Source organism: Mirounga angustirostris, unplaced genomic scaffold (genome assembly GCF_029215605.1).
Source record: "Mirounga angustirostris isolate CCGP_5_RB_7025 unplaced genomic scaffold, mMirAng1.0.hap1 SCAF_4, whole genome shotgun sequence".
In the NCBI taxonomy this organism is placed as follows: domain Eukaryota; kingdom Metazoa; phylum Chordata; class Mammalia; order Carnivora; family Phocidae; genus Mirounga; species Mirounga angustirostris.
In genome coordinates, this window is record NW_026991712.1 from 103,778,804 (window position 1) to 103,798,932 (window position 20,129).

A 20,129-nucleotide genomic window follows, 5' to 3' on the forward strand; every position below is an offset into this window, starting at 1 on the left:
TCTGGCTTCTTTTACTAATGATGCATTAGAGATAGATCCATATTGTACCAGTCATTAATATTTCTATATAGAAGTATGACAGTTGAAGAACATTTGGGTTATTTTCGCTTTGGAGAATGATGAATAAAGCCACTATAAATGTGCACATATTTTTTTATTAAAATTTTTATATCATGGTAAAATATACAACAAAGTTTACCATTTTAATTTTGTTAAATGTACAGTGCAATAGTATTAAATATACTCATAATGTTGTGCAACCATCACCACCATCAATCTCTGTAGCTCTTTTCATCTTGTAGAATTGAAATTCTTTATCCATTAAACAGAAACTCTCCATTTGTCCCTCTCCCCAGCTGCTGGCATTACTGTTCTGCTTTCTGTCTCTGTGATTTTGACTACTCCAACTACCCCATATAAGTGGAATCATATTTGTCTTTTTGTGACTGCCTTAGTTTATCATAATATCATCAAGTTTATCTTCATTGTAGCATATGGCAAAATTTCCTTTTTAAAGGCTGAATATTATTCCCTTGTATGGATATTACATGTGACTTATCCATTCATCTGTTGAAGTACACTTGTGTTGCTTCCACCTTTTTGGCTATTGTGAATAATGCTGTTATGAACATGGATGCATAAATAATTACTTTGAGAACTTGCTTTCAATTCTTTTGGGTATATACCCAGAAGTGGAATTGCTGGATCATATGGTAATTCTATTTTAGTTTTATTAAAAACTGCCACACTGTTTCCCACAGCAGCTATACTATTTTAACTTCCCACCAACAAGGCACAGCCTTCAATTTTGCCACATCCTCAAAAACACTTGTTTCTTGTTTTTTTGTTTTGATAGCAGACATCCTGAGAGTGAGGTGATATCTTTGTGCATATTGATAATTTGTACATCTTTAGGGGCGCCTGGGTGGCTCAGATGGTTGAGCGTCTGCCTTCGGCTCAGGTCGTGATTCCAGGGTCCTGGGATCGGGCCCCACGTCGGGCTCCTGGCTCAGCGGGGAGCCTGCTTCTCCCTCTCCCTCTGTCTCCCCCCCCCCCCCCGCTCATGCTCTCTCTCCCTCTGTATCTCTGTGTCTCAAATGAATAAATAAAATCTTTAAAACATATATATTAAAAAAATTTGTACATCTTTAGAGAAAAGTCTATTCAAATTCTTTGCCCATTTTTGAATTAGGTTGATTTTTTTGTTGTTGAATTTTAGGTGTTCTCTATGTATTCTGGGTATTAATCTCTTATCAGATTTTATGATTTGAAATATTTTCTCTCATTCTGTACGTATCTTTTGATGAAAAAAATTTTAAAAACTTTTGTGAAGTCCAATTTGTCTATTTTTTTGTTACCTATACCTCTGACATCATGTCTAATGAATCACTGTCAAATCCAATGTCGTGAAGCTTTAGTTCTATTTTAAGAGGTTTTTTAGTTCTTAAACTTAGTTTTTTTTTTATCCATTTTGAATTAATTTTTGTATACAGTCTTAGGTAATATTTCAAATGAAATCTTTTTGTGTGGATATCCAATTCCTACCACCATTTGTTGAAAGGACTGTCCTTTCCCACTGAATGGTCTTGGCATCATCCTTGTCAAGAATCATTTGCCCAGGGGTGCCTGGGTGGCACATTCAGTTAAGCATGACTCTTGGTTTGAGTTCAGGTCATGATCTTGGGGTCCTGGGATCGAGCCCCATATCAGGCTCCATGCTCAGCAAGGAGTCTACTTGGGATTCTCTCTCTCTCTCTCCCTCTGCTCCTCCCACTCGTAGTTGCTCTCTAATAAAATAAATCCTTTTAAAAAAATAATCATTTGACCATATATGAGAGGATACATTCCTGGATTTTATTCTATTCCATGGATTTATATGTCTGTCTTTATGCCAGTACCACAATGTTTTGATTACTGTAGGCTTATAATAGGCTTTGAAACCAGAAGTTAGTCCTCTAGTTTTGTTCTTCTTGTCAAGATTGTTTTGGCTATTAAGGGTTCCTTGAGATATGAATTTTAGGATAGAATTTTCTTTTTTTTTTTTTTAGGTCAGTGGGATTTTAATAGAGATTGCATCGAAGCTATAGATTACTTTGGGTATACTAACATTTTGATATTACTAAGTATTCCAACCCATGAAAATAGTAATGTTTCAATTTATTTATGTCTTTAACATCTTTCAGCAATGTTTTATAGTTTTCACTATACGTGCTTTCCACCTCCTTGGTTGATTCCTAAGTATTTTATTCTTTTTCACGCTATTATAAATTATGAATTTCCATAATTTCCTTTTCAGATTGTTCATTAGTGTACAGAAATGCAACTGATTTTTGCATGTTGCCTTTGTATCCTACTATTTTGCTGAATTCATCTATTCTGACAAGTTTTTTTCTGACAAATTTTTTTGGTGGAATCTTTAGGGTTTTCTACATATAAGATTATATCTACAACTCAATAAATAAAACCCAAATAACTTAATTAAAAAGTGGATAAAGGGCCTAAATAGACATTTTTCCAAAGAAGATATACAAATAGGAAACTGGTACATGAAAGGTGCTCAATACCACTAATCATCAGGAAAATGCAAATCAAAACCACAGAGAGCTAACACCTCCCACCTGTTAGAATGGTTATCATCCAAAAGATGAGATAACAAATGCTGGCAAGGATGTGAAAAAAAGAGAACCCTGTACACTGTACATGGGAATGTGAAGTAATACAACCACTATGGAAAACAGTATGAAGGATCCTCAAAAAAGTAAAAACAGAAGTACCATATGATCCACCAATCCCAGTAATTTGCGACAACATGGATGGACTTGAAGGGCATTATGCTAAGTGAAATAAGCCAGAGAGAATAAGGAAAATACTGTATAGTTTCACTTATAAGTGGAATCTAAAAAAGGGAGGAGGGGGGAGTCAAACTTACAGTCAGAGAGTAAAGAAGTGTTTACTAGGAACTGGAGGGTGGCATTGGTAAAGGGTATAAACTTCCAGTTATAAAATGAGTAAGGTCTGAGGATCTAATGTATAAAATGGTGACTATAAGTGATAATACTGTGTAATTGAAATTTGTAGAGAGTGGAACTTAAAGGTAAATATGTCAAATGATGGATGTGTTAATTAACTAGATGGGAGGTGCAGATTCTTTCCACAATGTATGTATATATTAAATCATGCTGTACACTTTATCTTAAAATTTTCTCAATTATACTTCAATAAAGCTGAAGATCATATCATCTGTGAACAGAGATAATTTCACTTCTTCCTTTTCAATTTGAATGCTTTTTCTGTTATTGTTGTTTTCCTAACTCCTCTGGCTACAATATCCAGCACTAGGTTGAACACAAGTGGTCAAAGTGGGAATGGGAATCCTCGACTTGTTCCTGATTGTACAGGAAAACTTTTCCCTACTTTCCAGCATGGAATAGGATGTTCACTGTGGGTTTTTCATATGTGGCTTTTATTATGTTGAGGTAGTTTCCTTCTATTCCTACTTTACTGAATGCCTTTATCATGAAAAAATATTGTGTGAAATGCTTTTTATGTTGATATCTCAATTGATATCATGTGGTTTCTGTCCTTCATTCTTTTAATGTGGTGTGTTACACTGATAAATTTTCATATGTTGAACCATCCTTGCATTCCAGAAATAGATCCCACTTGGTCATGGTGTATAATCTTTATAATATGCTGAATTCAGTTTGCTAGTATCTTGTTGAAAGGTTGTTTTTGTTTGCATCAATGTTCACAAGGGATATTATTCTGTATTTTTTCTCTTGTAGTGTTTTTGTCTGGCTTTGATATCAGGGTAATGTTAGTTTTACAGCATGAGTCAAGAAGTGTTCCCTCCTCTTCAAATTTTAGGATGAGTTTAGGAAGGATTGGTGTTATTTCTCCCTTAAATGTTTGGTAGAACTCAGTAGTAAAGCTGTCAGTTCCAGGGCTTTTCATTATCAGATTTTTGATTACTGTTTCAATCTCCCTACTAGTTATAGATCTATTCAGAATTTCTATTTTTGTGTATAATTTAGTCTTAGTAGGCTTTGTATTTCTAGGAATTTGTTCATCTAGTTATCCAATTTGAGTAGAACTGTTCATCATACTCATAATCCTTTTTATTTCTGTAGAATCTGTAGTAATGTACTTACTTTAACTTATGATTTCAGTAATTTGAGTCTTTTTTATTAGTCCATCCAGTTAAATTTTTGTGTGTCAAATTTGCTGATGTTCTCAACCAATCAACTTTTGGTTTCATTGATTTTTCCTATTGTTTTTCTATTCTCTCTTTCATTTATCTGTAATCTTTATTATTTCCTCCTTCTACTAGCTTTGGATTTAATTGTTTTTTCTTTTTCTAGTTCCCTAAGTTGTAAAGTTAGCTTGTTGGGGTGAGAGCTTTGTTTTTCAGTGTGATTTATAACAATAAAATTTCCTCTTAGCAACACTTTTGTTGCATTCCATAGTTTTAGTACATTGTTTTTTCAGTTGTCTCTAAGTATTTTCTAATTTCCCACGTGATTTATTTTTTGACTTCCTGGTTGTTCAAGACTGTTGTCTAATTTCAATGGTAAAGTGAATTTTCCAACTTTCCTTCTGTTATTGACTTCTAACTGAATCCTGCTGTGGTCAGACAACATACTGTGTATGCCTCTTTCCATAAATCTACTGAAACTTAATTTGTGGCTTGATATGAGGTCTATCCTAGAAAATATCTCGTGTGCACTTGGGAAGAATGTGTATCCTACTGTTCTTAGGTAGAGTGTTCTGTATAGTTGGTTTATTGTGTGAGTCCTCTATTTCCTTATCTTCTGTCTCATTGTATCCATTATCATAAAAGGAGTACTAAAGTATTATTGTAAAATTGTCTATTTCAACCTTCAATTCTGTCAGTTTTGCTTCATATTTCATTCATTTCATATTCATTAGGCACATAAATGTTTACAACTTATATATTTAGTTTGTTTACAATTCATAAATATATTCTCTATTTAAACTTTTATTAAAGTCCTTCTCTTGCAATCTTTTCAATTTAAAGTCTCTTTTGTCTGATATCAGTAAAGCCACCCCTGCTCTTTTGATTACTATTTGCATGCAGTATCTTTTCCCATCCTTTATTTTTAATTGTTTTTCCATCCTTTCACTTTAACTCTCTTTTTGTCTTTGCATCTAAAATGTGTTTCCCATATATAGCATATAGTTAAATCAGGTGTCTTTATACATCCTCCCAATTGTGTTTTGACTGAAGAGTTAAATTCATTTATACTTAATTACTTAAAATGAGGGACCCGTCAATTTGCCTGTTTTCTATATGCCCTATAGCGTTTTTTGTTCCTCACTTCCTGCCTTACAGTCTTACGTTGATTTTTTGTAGTGACATGTTTACTTTCTCACTCATTTCCTTCTGTGTTTATTTTGCAGCTCTATTATTTGTGGTTATCATGGGGTTTACATTTAACAATCCTAGAGTTTTAACACTTAAATATCATACAAAAACTGTCTTTACAGTTCTGTCCTCACTTCTTTTCATTGAAGTCCCCCAAATGACAGCCTCATATGTTGTGTACCCCAAAACCCAAAACATAAACTAGTAATTATTTTAAATGTCATTAGTCTCAAATTATGTAGAAAACCACATATGGGGTTACTAGCCACAGTCACAATACTGGCTTATAAACTAGTAATTGTTTAAAAAATGTATTAGTTTCTTAAATCATGTAGAAAACAGGTATAGTCATTAACCACTATGACAATATTAACTTTTATAATTGCCCATATATTTCCCTTTATTGAGTTCTGTAGATCTTCAAACAGCTTTGAATCACTGTCTAATGTCCTTTAAGTTCACTATGCAAGACTCATTTTGAGTATTTCTTCCAAAACAGATCTGATGGTAACAAACTCAAACTTTATTTGGGATTGTCTTAATTTCTCCCTCACTTTTGAAAAACGGTTTTGCTAGATACAGGATTCCTGTTTGGCAGTTATTCTTTTTCCATTTAGCACTTTGTATCTATCAGCCCAGTTCCTTCTGGTTCTCCCAAGTTTTTGATGAAAAAAATCTCCTGATAATCTCATTTAGTATTCCCTGTGACAATTCACTTCTTAGTTTTCAAGATTGATTTTTGAAAGTCTGATTACAGTGTGTCTTGATGTGGGTCTCTGAGTTCATCTTGCTGGAAATTTGTTGAACTTCCTGGATCTTTATATTCATAATTTTTATCAGATTTAGGAAGTTTTCAGACATTATTTTTTCAAATATTCTCTGTCCCTTTCTCTCTCCTTTTGGGACTCCCACAGTGTATATACATCTGCTTGATGGTGCCCCACAGGTCCCTCAGGCTCTGTTCACTTTTCTTCAATCTTTTTTGCTTCTGTTCTTCAGACTTAATTATTTTCATTGTCCTATCTTCAATTTTGTTGATTCATTTGATACATATTTGAAAGGTGCAGTGCTCCATTCCTGATAAGTGTTGGTACTGTCAGAAGTAGAAGGAAGATTTTCCTTGGAATCCCTCTGATTTTTTTTCATTTCACTTACTGTATTTTTCAGCTCCAGAATTCCATTTGCTTTTTAGCTTTCTGGACATCTTTCTTTAATCTTTTGAGTGCCTTTCTGTTTTAAAGTCTTTGTCAAGTACATGCCATCAGGTCTACTTCAGGTCATTTGTTTCCCTTTTGAATGGGTTATACATTCCTGTTTTCTTTTTGCTTTTTGTGTGTCTTGTGGTTTTCTGTTGAAAACGATATTTTAACAATTCTGGAAATCAGATTTTTTCTTTCCCTGGGGTTAGCTGGTTTTGTTTTGTTTTTCTTTTTTTTTTTGAGAGAGGTAGAGAGAGAGGGTATGCCCACATATGCCCGCGCAAGAGCTGGGGAGGGGCAGAGGGAGAGGAAGAATACTAAGCAGGCTCCACCCCCAGCATGGAGCCTGACACAGGGCTCGATCTCACAACCCTGAAACCCCGAGATCATGACCTGAGCCAAAAATCAAGTCAGATGCCTAATCGACTAAGCCACCCAGGCGCCCCTATTGTTTACTTTTGATTATCTTTTGATCTCTGTGCCAAGGACCAGTCTGAGGTATGAAACTTTTTTTTTTTTTTAAGATTTTATTTATTTATTTGAGAGAGAGAATGAGAGAGAGAGAACACATGAGAGGGGATAGGGTCAGAGGACGAAGCAGACTCCCTGCCGAGCAGGGAGCCCGATGCGGGACTCGATCCAGGGACTCCAGGATCATGACCTGAGCCGAAGGCAGTCGCTTAACCAGCTGAGCCACCCAGGCGCCCGAGGTATGAAACCTAAGATCTTCTCAGATCTTGAGTCTTTCCCTGGGCATTCATGGTCAATTTCTAATTATCCCATATATGCAGTTGTTTATGAATGCCCTGGTCTTTAATGTCTGGCTCCCAAATGGAAAAAAAAAAAAGAAAGAAAGAAAAAGAATGGGAAATAAAGGGGATGTCAGTCCTTTTATACCCTTGGAAGTCACTTCACAGGGTGTGTGTGTGTGTGTTTACAATGGAAAGAGGTAAACCATGGCTTCCCACTTCTTTGTACCTTTGTGATCAAAAGCAGAAATCAGCCATCAGCCTGATTCCCAATATTTGGAGGTGAAGGTTCTTTTTGCCTACCCTGGCTCCCACTAGTTGTGTGCAAGCTGCTCCAGGAACACATGCACAGTTGCCTGCTATATGGCTGAGGTTGGGAAATGGTAGCTACTACTACAATGAGCTAAATTTGAATGAATTAACTTCAATTTACTGTCCAAGCTTTTTCCTGTTAAACTGAAAGGTCTTAATAGATCACAGCTCCAAAATAGTTACATCAAATAAATCCTATCACTGCAATTGTCATCTAGGTGGGGAGATGGATTCCTGGTGCTTCCTATTCTGCCATGTTCCCAGTATTTTTTCACAAGTTTTTTTTTCTTCCCTGTGAACATACTTTTTGTTCCTCTTAAATACTCAGAAGTGTGATAGCCAGGTCACATATAAGTATATATTTCACATTATAATAAACTTCTTGAAACTTTTTCAAAGCAGGTGGACCACTTTGTACTTCAATTAGCAATGTTTGAAGCTGCAGTGCTCCATTCCTGGTAAGTGTTGGTACTATCAGAATTCATTTTAAGCCATTCTAATAAGTGTGTAGTGCTCTATTACTGTGGCTGTCTTACATGTGTCTAAGGGCTAACGATGTGCATCTTTTCACGTGCTTAGTTCCCATCTGTAAGTCTTTGGTAAGGTATCTTCAAATTTATTGTTTTTTTTTGGGGGGGGGGATTTTTGTTTTCTGAGTTTTGGAAGTTCTTTATATATTCTGGATAAAATTCAAATACACGCTTTGCAGAAGTTCTTCCCAGTCTGTTACTTGCTTTTTCATTTTCTTAGTAGTGTCTTCTGAAAAGTACAAGGTTTTTATTTGATGAAGGCATATTTATCTTTTATCTTTTTATAGTGTTAACTTGTCTAAGTAAGGTCATGCAGACTTTATCTTATTTGTTTCCCCCCTCCTCCAGGAGTTCTATACTTTTGCACTTTATACCTAGGACTCTGACTCATTTTTGAAGAAATTTTTTGCGTGAGAACAACATACTTTTATTTTCAATTTTTAGCATATGGATGTCCAATTATTCTAGCATATGTTGAAATGATCATCCTTTCTCCACTGAATTGCCTTCTCACCTTTGTCAAAAATTATGGTTTATGTGTGGGTCTATTCCTGGACTTTTCTGTTCCAATGATCCGTGTCCACCTGTTTGCCAATACCACAACCTGATTATCTGAGCTTTGTAGTAAGTCTTAGAATCAGGTAGTCTAAGTCATCCATTTTTTTTTTTTTTCAAAATTATGCTGGCTATTCTAGTTGTTGCTTTTCCAAAGCAACTGCTCAGCAATATCAACAAAATGTACTGCTAGGATTTTTTAGTAGTAATGAATCAATTTGGAAGAGTTGATATTCTTAAAAATCATGGGTCTTTTGACTCATGTACACAGAATCTCTCCCATTTAGATTTTCACCTTTCATTATCAAAATTTATGAAGGGTTGTCAGGTTCAGTACACATCTGGGTAGACTTCTACCTATTATTTCTTTTGGTGCTATTGCAAATGGCATTTTTTAGGGAAAAAATTCAATATCCAGTTATTGACTTTTTTTTTTTAAAGATTTTATTTATCAGAGAGCGAGAGAGAGAGAGAAACAGCATGAGAGGGCAGAGGGTCAGAGGGAGAAGCAGGCTCCCTGCAGAGCAGGGAGCCCGATGCGGGGCTCAATCCCAGGACTTTGGGATCATGACCTGAGCCGAAGGCAGTCGCCCAACCAACTGAGCCACCCAGGCGCCCCTAATTATTGACTTTGAATCTTGCAACCTTCCTTACCTTATTAGGTGTAGTAGACTCCTTAATTCTTTGGGATTTTCTACATAAACAATCATGTCACCTCTGAATGGGGACAATTTTACTTCTTCATTTCTAATTTGTATGGCTTTTCTTTTTTGTTTTATGCACTGGCTGTCAGATGTTGAAAAGAAGGGATTAGTGTGCACTTTCTTACCTTGTTCTCAATCTTGGAGGAAAACATTCAGTTTTTTAACCGTTAGGATAGCAGTTAAGTTTTGTAAACACTATTTACCAGATTAAGGAAGCTCTTCTCTATTCCTATTTTACTGAGTTTTTATTAGTAATGTTTAATTTTATCAAAGGTTTTCGTTCATTACGATGAGCTATGCTTTTTCTTTTTTTTCTTTACAGATTTTATTTGACAGAGAGAGACACAGCACAGCGAGAGAGGGAACACAAGCAGGGGAGAGTGGGCGAGGGAGAAGCAGGCTTCCTGCAGAGCAGGGAACCCGATGTGGGGCTCGATCCCAGGACCCTGGGATCACGACCTGAGCCGAAGGCAGACGCTTTAACTGAGCCACCCAGGCACCCCGAGCTATGCTTTTTCTTCCTTAGTCTGTTGATGGATTACAATTGATTTTCAAAGGTTGGACTAGCCTGCTTTTCCCAAGATCAACTGCATTTTATCATGATTTATAAAATACTCTCCCCCCATATTATCGATTCAACTTCTTAATATTTTGATGAGGATTTTTACATTTACTCTCATGAGACAGAGTGATACATCATTTTCTTAGTATCTTGTCTTGTTTTAGCATCAGGGTAGTATAGGACTCATAAAATGAATTTGGATGTGTTGTCTTCTAAAGAACTGTTGGTTTCAGTTAATGTTTAACAAAATTCACCAGTGAAACTATCTATGCCTTACGTTTTCTTTGCAAGAAAGAAAGGAAGGAAGATTTTTAACTACAAAGTAAATGTATTAAGTAGATATAGGATCGTTCAGGTCACCTACTTCTCACACAAGCTTTGGTAGTTTGTCCCTTTTATGATATGGACCCACTTCATCAAAGTTGAAAATTTATGGAAATAAATTTGTTCAAAATATTCCAAATATTTTCTTACAGCTCTGGGGGTGTTTTTTTCTTTGCAATCTGGCTAGAACTTTTTCAATGTTATCGGTCTTTTCAGGAACTAGTTTTGTTTACAGTATTTTCTACTGTCCTGCTTACAAATTCACTGATTTATGCTTATTTTTATTTCCCTTATCTGCTTGTTCTGCATTTAATTTGCTCTTCTTTTTCTAGTTCCTTAAGGTAGAAAAGCTGATCATCAATCTGTGATTTTTCTTCTTTTCTAATATAAGCAAATTCCCTTTAAACACTCCTTTGGTGTATTCCACAAATTTTTGATCAATTTGTACTTTCATTCAGTTCAAGTACTATCTAATTTCCCTTAAGAATTGTCTTGATCCATGTTATTTAGAAATATTATTTAATATTCAGAAATTTAAGCACTTTTCAAATCTTTCTATTATGGATACCTAATTTATTTATTTTATTTTTTTAAAGATTTTATTTATTTATTTGACAGAGAGAGAGAAAGCAAGAGCAGGAACACAAGCAGGGGGGAGTGGGAGAGGGAGAATCAGGCCTCCCACTGAGCAGGGAGCCCGATGCGGGGCTTGATCCTGGGACCCTGGGATCATGACCTGAGCCAAAAGCAGACGCTTGACGACTGAGCCACCCAGGAGCCCCCCTCCTTTTCTTTGTTTTTTAGATACTGATACCTAATTTAGTTCAACTAAGGTCAGAGAACATTATATGATCTGTTAAGGTTTTGAACGTGTTAATATTTTATGGTATCAAATCATGTGTTCACTGTTTTAGTTCTTGGGATGGGAAAGATAGAAAATCTTCCTATTTTTATCCATAAAGACAGATTTTTACACAGTTCAAAATCAAAAAAGTGTATTAGGACATTAAAATTTCATGTGGAGCAACTGTTAAAAAAATTCTAAATATGTTGCTTTGGGGAGGGCAATAAGAAAACAGCTGCAATCGGGCGCCTGGGTGGCTCAGTCGGTTAAGCGACTGCCTTCGGCTCAGGTCATGATCCTGGAGTCCCGGGATCGAGTCCCGCATCGGACTCCCTGCTCGGCGGAGAGTCTGCTTCTCCCTCTGACCCTCCCCCCTCTCATGTACTTGCTCTCTCTCATTCTCTCTCTCAAATAAATAAATAAAATCTTAAAAAAAAAAAAAAGCTGCAAAACACTGGATTAGAGATGTTCTGCTATTTTCATTCAAGTTATGATATATATGTCATACAGAAAAATGTAAAACAACAACAAAAAAATTACAAGCCCTATGCCCCAAGACCCAGATTTAACAGATGTTAACATTTTACCAAAATATTCTTCAAATACTTTTTAAAAGAAATGTACAATATATAGAGAACTGCCCAATTCAAACCTCAATCTTTCCCTTCCATCCTTTTCTTACACAGCAAGATATTATATGTCTCTGGAGAATAATTTTAATGGTATTTTGTGTATCTTTTTCTAAGCTCTGAGAAGTTTCATACAACAAATTAATCTCTTGCTCAGACTTTCTTGAACTCTTAAGATTTTCAAATATCTTGGTATATCATTGCTACGTCATAATTTGAAAAAATTAAAATTTCTTGTGTAAATACCCCTTTTCTCATTGTCAGTTGGTGCAGTTTTTAATGGATATAAGCCCTTTTAATCACAGATGTTCTAAAGTGTTGTTTGATCCCCTAGCTTTACCCCAAGGCATTAAAGCTTATGCTTGTTGGGTGCAGGGTCTCCCTTTCCCAGTATTTTTTTTTTTTTTTCCTCCAAATTTACTGAATTTGAGCTATTTATTTTAGGTTCCCTACTGGCCTTTACATGAATGTTATACCTCTACAACAGTTTGCTTTCTGACGGATACATAGTAGCTTAAGTTCTTGGAGTGAGAACAGTATTCCTCCTGAGGATCATCAGTTAAGTACCTAACACATGTGGCTGGCTCTCATCTCTCCTAAACAATCATACTAAGGTCAATATTTTTGTTTTATATGCAATAATAAGTTACAGATCTAACAAAGTATCTTATTAACTTATAGCAAAATTTAAAAAAACCTCCTCCATTACTCATAATGGGAAGTGTTCTCTTCTTACAGAGCGGTTAAGATCAAATTGCTACAAGCACTCAGTACAGTGCCTTTTGAATTTTAGGTGCTTAATAAATATTTCCCCTTACTTCTTTTAAAAGCCTTGATATCGGGGTGCCTGGGTGGCTCAGTCGTTCAGCATCTGCCTTCGGCTCAGGTCATGATCCCAGGGTCCTGGGATCGAGCCTCACATCGGGCTCTCTGCTCCACAGGAAGCCTGCTTCTCCCTCTCCCACTCCCCCTGCTTGTGTCCCCTCTCTTGCTGTGTCTCTCTCTGTCAAATAAATAAATAAAATCTTTAAAAAATAAATAAATAAAAGCCTTGGTATCTCTTGATACTGATTTTAATAGAATCTCATTTGCATAGCAAATACTTTCCAAATCATTTAAAGCAGATCCTGAATGCTACTGCCTTTTGTTTGATTTACCTAATCAGGATTATGCTGATTCTATTCATGTTACTAATAGTAGGAGGCAGAGTCATGCTAGGTTGGGATGAAGAGTACTTGCATTATTCTGAGTGACTCCTTAAATCTTACACCATATTTGCCTCACTTGCCTCATACTATTCCCAGTCCTTGTATAAGGCATAAGTGGAAAATCACCATGTGGAAATATGAGTTTTATATATTATATACACTGTAGTAAAACATTTGTTTTTGGCTGTGTAGTACCTACTTTCTCTCTTGATTTCATAGCTCTATGCTTTTCCTTTGGAGAACAAGGCTTTTAAACTCTCACTTCATGTGGCTTATATGAAACGTCACTCCTTCTATCTTAAGGGTGACATATATGACCCATACTTAGTCTGTTAAGAGTGCCAAATCCCTCCAACAAAAGGAAAAAGTACTTATTTCAAGTTTATTTCATTTAAAGTAACTAAAAAATTCCATGATACACTAGCTGTTAGGGCTTTTGCTACAGGTTTAAATTACTAGTACTTCTCCATGATGAATTTTCTTTTTTTAAATCTAACTGAAAATGAACTATCATCACAATTATCAGGATAATGGTTAGCAGCTCCAGGCACAGCTCTGTCTAGTTTAAAAAAAAAAAAAAAAAATCTGTACAAGAACTGGAAATGCTTCTAATTGGACCTGTTTGGGTCATATGCTCAATTAATGAAATAGAGTGGAATGGTTGTGCATTATCCACAAACAGGTTAATTCCTAGACACCAACATTCTTACACTTTGGTCAAAGTCTCATGGTGCAGTTGTGGTAAGGAAGTGTGGAGGCCTAGGACAGGCAGTCCCAAATGTGCCACTCTGGCATACTGATTATTAAGAATGCTCTTCCCCTTCCCACCGTGTCTCCAGAAAGCAGGAAATAAATCTCCCATGTGAAAGGCACTCTCCCTGAGATATCCTTATCACCAGATAGGGAATTCAGAGACAAGAAAGTTGTATAAACAAGCCTTGTTACTTTTAGTAATTTACAACCACCGCCCAAATTCTGTTTAGAATCCTTTACTATTTCAAGCTTCAAAAGGTTAAGTTTTCTTTATTTTGTCAGTTCCTTGCTGACTAATGTCTCTCTGTGTTGGAATAGGCAGTTAGGTTCTAACAAAATACCTGGAGGCCAGCAAGGAGGAAGTTATGGCTAGCTCTTGGGAAAATCAGAGGCCTGTGCTGGCACCATTCCATAAGAAACCTGATCAAACCAGACAGGCCCCAGATGATGGATGCCATGACAGGAAACCCCTGACCAGATTAGGAAGAAAAAATACAAAACCCTGCTTCCTGCCCCAAGTAATACATATTCTACCCTCTAGTTAACAACTGTCAATAAAAGATAGAAACCCAACCTTCAGGGCACATAGCTCGTAGCTCGCTCACTCTCTTGAGCTCACTTGCTCTCCTATCTCTAGAGTGTACTTTTCACTTTATTTATTTAACATATAATGTATTATTTGTTTCAAGGACACAGGTCTGTGATTCATCAGTCTTACACAATTCACAGTGCTCACCATAGCACATAACCCTCCCCAATGTCCATCACTTTTCACTTTATATAAACTTCCCCACTTATGTCACTTACCCACTGTTAACAGAGTGTCTCCTTGAATCTTTTCTCAAGACAAGACAAGAGAACTTTCGGTGACTCCTTCAGGATGGGCTGGGTTGAAAACCCAGGGCTCAGGGTTTCTGCAGTTCACCTGGCAACATCTGCTTAAAATGTATAAAAGCATAGAACTTGGACATTTCTTTGAGACTCAATGCTACTATTAGGCCTCCATGTACATGTAATTCTAATTTGTTTTTTCCTGCTATTAATCTGTCTCATGTCAATTTAATTCTTAGACCAGTAAGAAAATCTTGAAGGAAATTTTTTCCTCCCCAACAACTGGCTAGTTGGCAGGATAAACTTCAACTGGCTAAATATTGTTCACCCTGTGATTGCTGTACCTGAGAAACTCTGGGACATCTGATAAACAGCTAGCAAAAGTAAGATTTCTTACCATGTCAGCCTCCTGGAATCTGTCTGCAAGATCTGGTGGGACAAGAGTGGTTAGAGTCCTTTTTCTTTCTAAATTTAGCATTAGCAGGAAAAAGTATTTTTGGAAATACTCCATGGGCTCAGCATCTCTGATAAATTCAATAGAGTACTCTTGGTTTTATTAATCCATTTCCTCCCCAGAGATGGTCACTATTTTTGTCTTTTATGTTGTTATAAAAGGGAATTCCTATAGGGAAATACCAGCATAGGCCCCTATAAGCCTGCTGTTCAAACTAACATTATAGACTGTTGAGTTCATAGTTCTTATCAGATGGGCATATGTTTCAACAAACTTTGCTGTGGGTCCCACACGTAAAATCTGGATAAGGTTTTTCCTTTTGTCTTGAGAACTTGATTTTCTCTGGTCTCCACCATGCAGACAATGCACTTACTGGGGTACACCCTGGTAGCCAAGTAAGAGTGGGGTTTTGAGACATAAAGTTGCTAGCAACACTGTCTAGCCATGACAGCCCTCAAAAAGTAAGTCATAAGAGGTCCCAGTCCATAAGGGACTTTTGTGCTCTTAACCTTTGTTGCTTGTTAGTGCTAAAATGTCCCATTCCAGTATACTGCACCTGCCTGGTGTCACAGATTAGTAGGTCTGTTAACTGGAGGCAATTCAGGTTTTTGTGGGTGATCAAAGACACTGTTTTCACTAAAGCATCCTTATTGCCTGTGTAAAAAAGGCATTTGCTTTCTCAGACTATTTCTGGGAGTAAACTTGCGGATCATGGGGACTATATCATCTATGCCCTCTCCAAGGATGCCTCTTGCACCCATGGTCTAAGCCTAGAAATTGCCCCTGGGTCTTTCCAAAAAAAAAAAAAAAAAAAGGCTTCTTGGTTTGAGTTGCTATTAAAATTAGTAAGAGCCTACTCATCAATGGTCAGACATGAAATCTTTTAAATTGGCTACATTTCAAAGGAAAAAAAATCCTTATACAGAGCTCTCAATTGTCTTATTAGTATACTTACTAGGGGTAGGGACTTAGGGACTCCCTTAACAAGGTGAAAGAACAGAAGTTAGACTTAAGACAAAAACTGATGTCCACATCCAAGGTAAATTCCCCTTCTTAAAAACCAGCTCCATCTGCCTGTTTTAACTTACCCTTCCTTATAAGGGTATAGAGCACTCCAGCCTAAACTCCAGAGTCAATGTATATACATTACTCATATAAATGCTAAAACTCATGAAGTGAATTTAACAGAAGCACTGAAGACAAGTGATAGGGCTCACTTTGCTATTTCTTTCTTTCTTTTTTTTTTAATTTTATTATGTCACTTGGCTATTTCTTTTAACTCCTACTTTCTAAAGCTCTACAAACAGGCTCTGCCAGCTTTAGGCATTCTTATGCCATGTCCTTTGCAGATATACCCTGGATTCCCACCTCCCCCCACCCCCCCAAACCCAGGAGGGAAAAAATTTCATGTCCCTTGGATAGCAACAAATCTTGTAACTCATAAAGCCCAATTTTACCTCCACTTTCAAAAGAGCCCACCAAATTTAAAGAGAAATTGGAAAGATTCACATCCTCCCCACTAAAAAAGAAAGAGATGACCATAATTTTTCCTGGCCCTCCTACAAATGAAGAGCAGAAGACTGATATTCAGGGGCTAATAGAAGCCAAGATTGAATTGTGAAGAAAGAAGGCTTTAGTTAACATGATTTATACAGACTTTTTTTTTTTTTTTTTACAAAGATATAAACCTGATTCCCACTTTAGGTGGAAATCTCCCTGATCTAAGGAGTCAAGTTTAGTTAAAAAAGCTGATCAATCTCTTGATATTCAGGCTGTAATTCAGTTTTTTCTGGGAATTAGCAACAACTGTGCCTGGCAAATCTCTACAAAACCAGAAATGCAACTCTAGAAGCAACCCCCGCCATCTCTACCAATCCCAAAACCTCACCTATTCCTCTCAAAATGCTTATAGGTACTATAAAAAATCAGGATACTGAAACAGAATTGTCCTCTACTTAAGAAAAGGAAGGTAAATTCTAAATAGCAATTACCCTATAATTCTTAGGGGAAAAAAAAAAACCCTTACATTCTTTGTCTCTTATAGTTATAAATCTTGTATCTCTGGAGTGTACACACAGCCCACAATTGCCTGAGTAAAGAAAAAAAAGAAGGAAGTAGATATTTTTTAAAAATACAAACTGCAAAAGGGTTCTCTTGCCCCTTTCTCCTCAAATATTAATAATGGTAAGTTTTCTGCATCTGTCAGTATGTGTCTATTGTGGATATATGGCATTTTCCAGTTAGAATTGCTCAAATGATTTTGTAGAAGAGCTCTATTTGATTGGCTTAAAGAAAATTAAGCACTTATAAGTTTTGCATTCATAAATATTCTCAAAAATAAAAAAGAAACACAATCCAAATGAATTTCAAGTTCACGTGAACTGGGAAAATATTCAGTATTAAAGCTAACTTAAGGTTGTTAAGAAATTATGAATTACGTCTCATGTCAATTTAATTCTTAGACCAGCTAGAAGAACCTTGAATAATCGAGGCAATTTTTCCTCACTCAGAAGCACTAGAAGTGTGGGTCATTACATTGGCAAGATAATTGAAGTCTTGTCGAAGTTTTGTCTAAGACATCAAAATCTTTATGCCACCTGGAATTGGTGTGAGCTGAGAACCACCACAACCACTATTAAGAGCTAATATTTACTGAGAAGTTGACTACACACACACACACCCCAGACTTGTTTTAAGTATTTTATGTTCATCAAATCATCTTTACAACAATCCTACCATAAGTATTGATTATCTCCATGGAAATGGATAGAACCTGCCCAAGGTGATAAAGCAATTAAACCTCAGAAACAAGATTTGGTGTCAGAATCTACAACTATAAAACCACTGTAATACACTAGTTTTCAGTAAATTAGGCTGAATTTCCTGTCACTGTAGAAAGAGTTTTATAAACTGATTTTTTTTAAATACTGCTTTTTCCATATCTAACAGAATTGTATGTTCTAAGAGGTAATTTTACTTAGATCTTGGCTCACTATTCCTGTCATAATTCTTAATAATTTCAAAATCCACTTAGATGATCCTTTTCTTACTCAAGTTTCTCAATTTCTTTAATTCATCTCTTTCCATGACCCTGTTGTCACTTAACTACCATGTTCACATTCTAGAACTTATAGACACTAATTACAGTATTCTCTGCCTTTGTCAATTTGTCATGTTATTCTCTTATTTGGACCTCTCAAATTTCTACTTCCTACCTCTAGTAAATAACTCCAACATTTCTTCAGTCATACTGCAATCTATATATAATTGATCATACCATTTTTCCATTGTTTCTCAACCTTCATTTTCTCACTTTGCTCTTTACCCAGATCTCTATGTCTTTTCTTTATAATCATTCCCTTGAGTATATCAACACCTTTTCCTTCCTCCCACTTTGTTGTATTCATCTAGGAAAATTCCAACTTTATTAAATTCAACTCCTGTCTACTCAGTGATGGCACCGAGGCTCAACATCATTGGAGGAAAACACAAAATCATTTGACTAGTCTCACTTAAATTAACAGACTTCAACTGACCACTTTAAGTACTGTCTAGCCATCCTTCTAAGAATCTATTCACTCTGTCACTTTCCTAAGTGTCTATTTTACACCTTCTTTTCTTTCCTCAATCCAATACTCTTTCCCTCTGTGACCTTGCTTCCTATTTCACAGAAAAAATATCATACAACTTTTACATGCTCCTCCTATATATCCAGCAAACTACAAGTATCTAGGCCTACACAATCCATCCTTTCTCCCTGCTATCAATGAGCCATTTACACGCCCATCTTTAAAACTAACTCTTCTATTTGCATACCATATCTGTAGCTCCAACAATATCCCTCTCCTTCATGCATCATATTTGTTTTTTCCTCTGCTGGGTTAGTCCTACTGGATTAGTCCATACAAACCTGCTATATCTTCAATCTTTACAAAACAAAATCAAAACCCTCTTGATACTATACCCCCCTGCATTAACAGCCCATTTCTCTATCCCCCCGAGAGCAAGACTCTCTAACATGGTTGTCTTCAATTCTCACTATATTAAATTCCTCTCTACCATTCTCTTTAATACGTCCTCTCATTTCTTCATTCATCAGATCAGTTTGTCAAGGAGAGATCTGTCAAGAACAGATCTGATATATTTCACCACCCCTTCCTACCTGAGATATTTTCTTTGTTTGGTTTATATACTGACATCTAAATTCTTTATATACCTGACATCTAAAAATGAGCATGTTCTGGGGTTCACTTCTCCATACTTCTAATTCCTATCTTTAAAATTCCCATTTTCATTATTTCACAATGCTAGGAGACAAAAGCTGTGATTCACAAAAGCATTCCAACAAAGACCAAGTCTCTGGGCATTGATTCTGGTGAAGTTATTATTATATATTCACAGGACAGTACTAATAAGAACAAATTAAATATAGCAAAGTTTTCTTATTAACACATAGCTGAAGCTAATTTCACTAAGATAACACAATACTTTTGTATGGGAAACATTTACACCCTTATGTGATAATCTGATCGATTTGGGGGCACGAAAATAAAAGACGACATTAGGGCAAGAATACAAATTTCCTAAAGTGGGGAAAATCTGCCACTATTAAAAAAAATCCAAAATAAACAACAACAACAAAAAACAAAAGTCATAGCCAGACAAACAAAACCACTCCTAAAATAATTACAAGAAATAAGAAATAATATTACTATAAAAAAGTATGTTTGGGCGCCTGGGTGGCTCAGTTGGTTAAGCGACTGCCTTCGGCTCAGGTCATGATCCTGGAGTCCCGGGATCGAGTCCCGCATCGGGCTCCCTGCTCGGCGGGGAGTCTGCTTCTCCCTCTGACCCTCCTCCCTCTCATGCTCTCTGTCTCTCATTCTCTCTGTCTCAAATAAATAAATAAAATCTTTAAAAAAAAAAAAAAAAAGTATGTTTAACTGCATTGGTATCCAGGTAAAAATGAAAAGAAGGGCAGAGGGCAGTATCTGTAATCATAAAAGAAAATTTCTATTTAGTATTGTAAAATTACCTTCAAAATTTTATGTAATTATCAAATTACACTTTCCAAGTGTATTAAACAAGA

At 36.1% G+C, this 20,129-nt stretch overlaps 1 protein-coding gene across 3 annotated transcripts in view; it reads right to left on the minus strand.

The window, feature by feature from the left end:
- Positions 1-10,713: 10,713 nt before the first annotated feature.
- Positions 10,714-20,129, minus strand: part of RNPC3 (RNA binding region (RNP1, RRM) containing 3) — a 36,299-nt gene continuing 26,883 nt past the window's right edge. For 2 of the 3 annotated variants that reach the window (XR_010410807.1, XR_010410808.1), the window contains one exon: positions 16,081-20,031. The gene's annotated coding sequence lies outside the window, so the exon portion shown is untranslated. Of the gene's footprint in view, positions 14,691-16,080; positions 20,032-20,129 lie in introns of those variants that run through there. The other variant, XR_010410806.1, reaches the window with a different exon arrangement.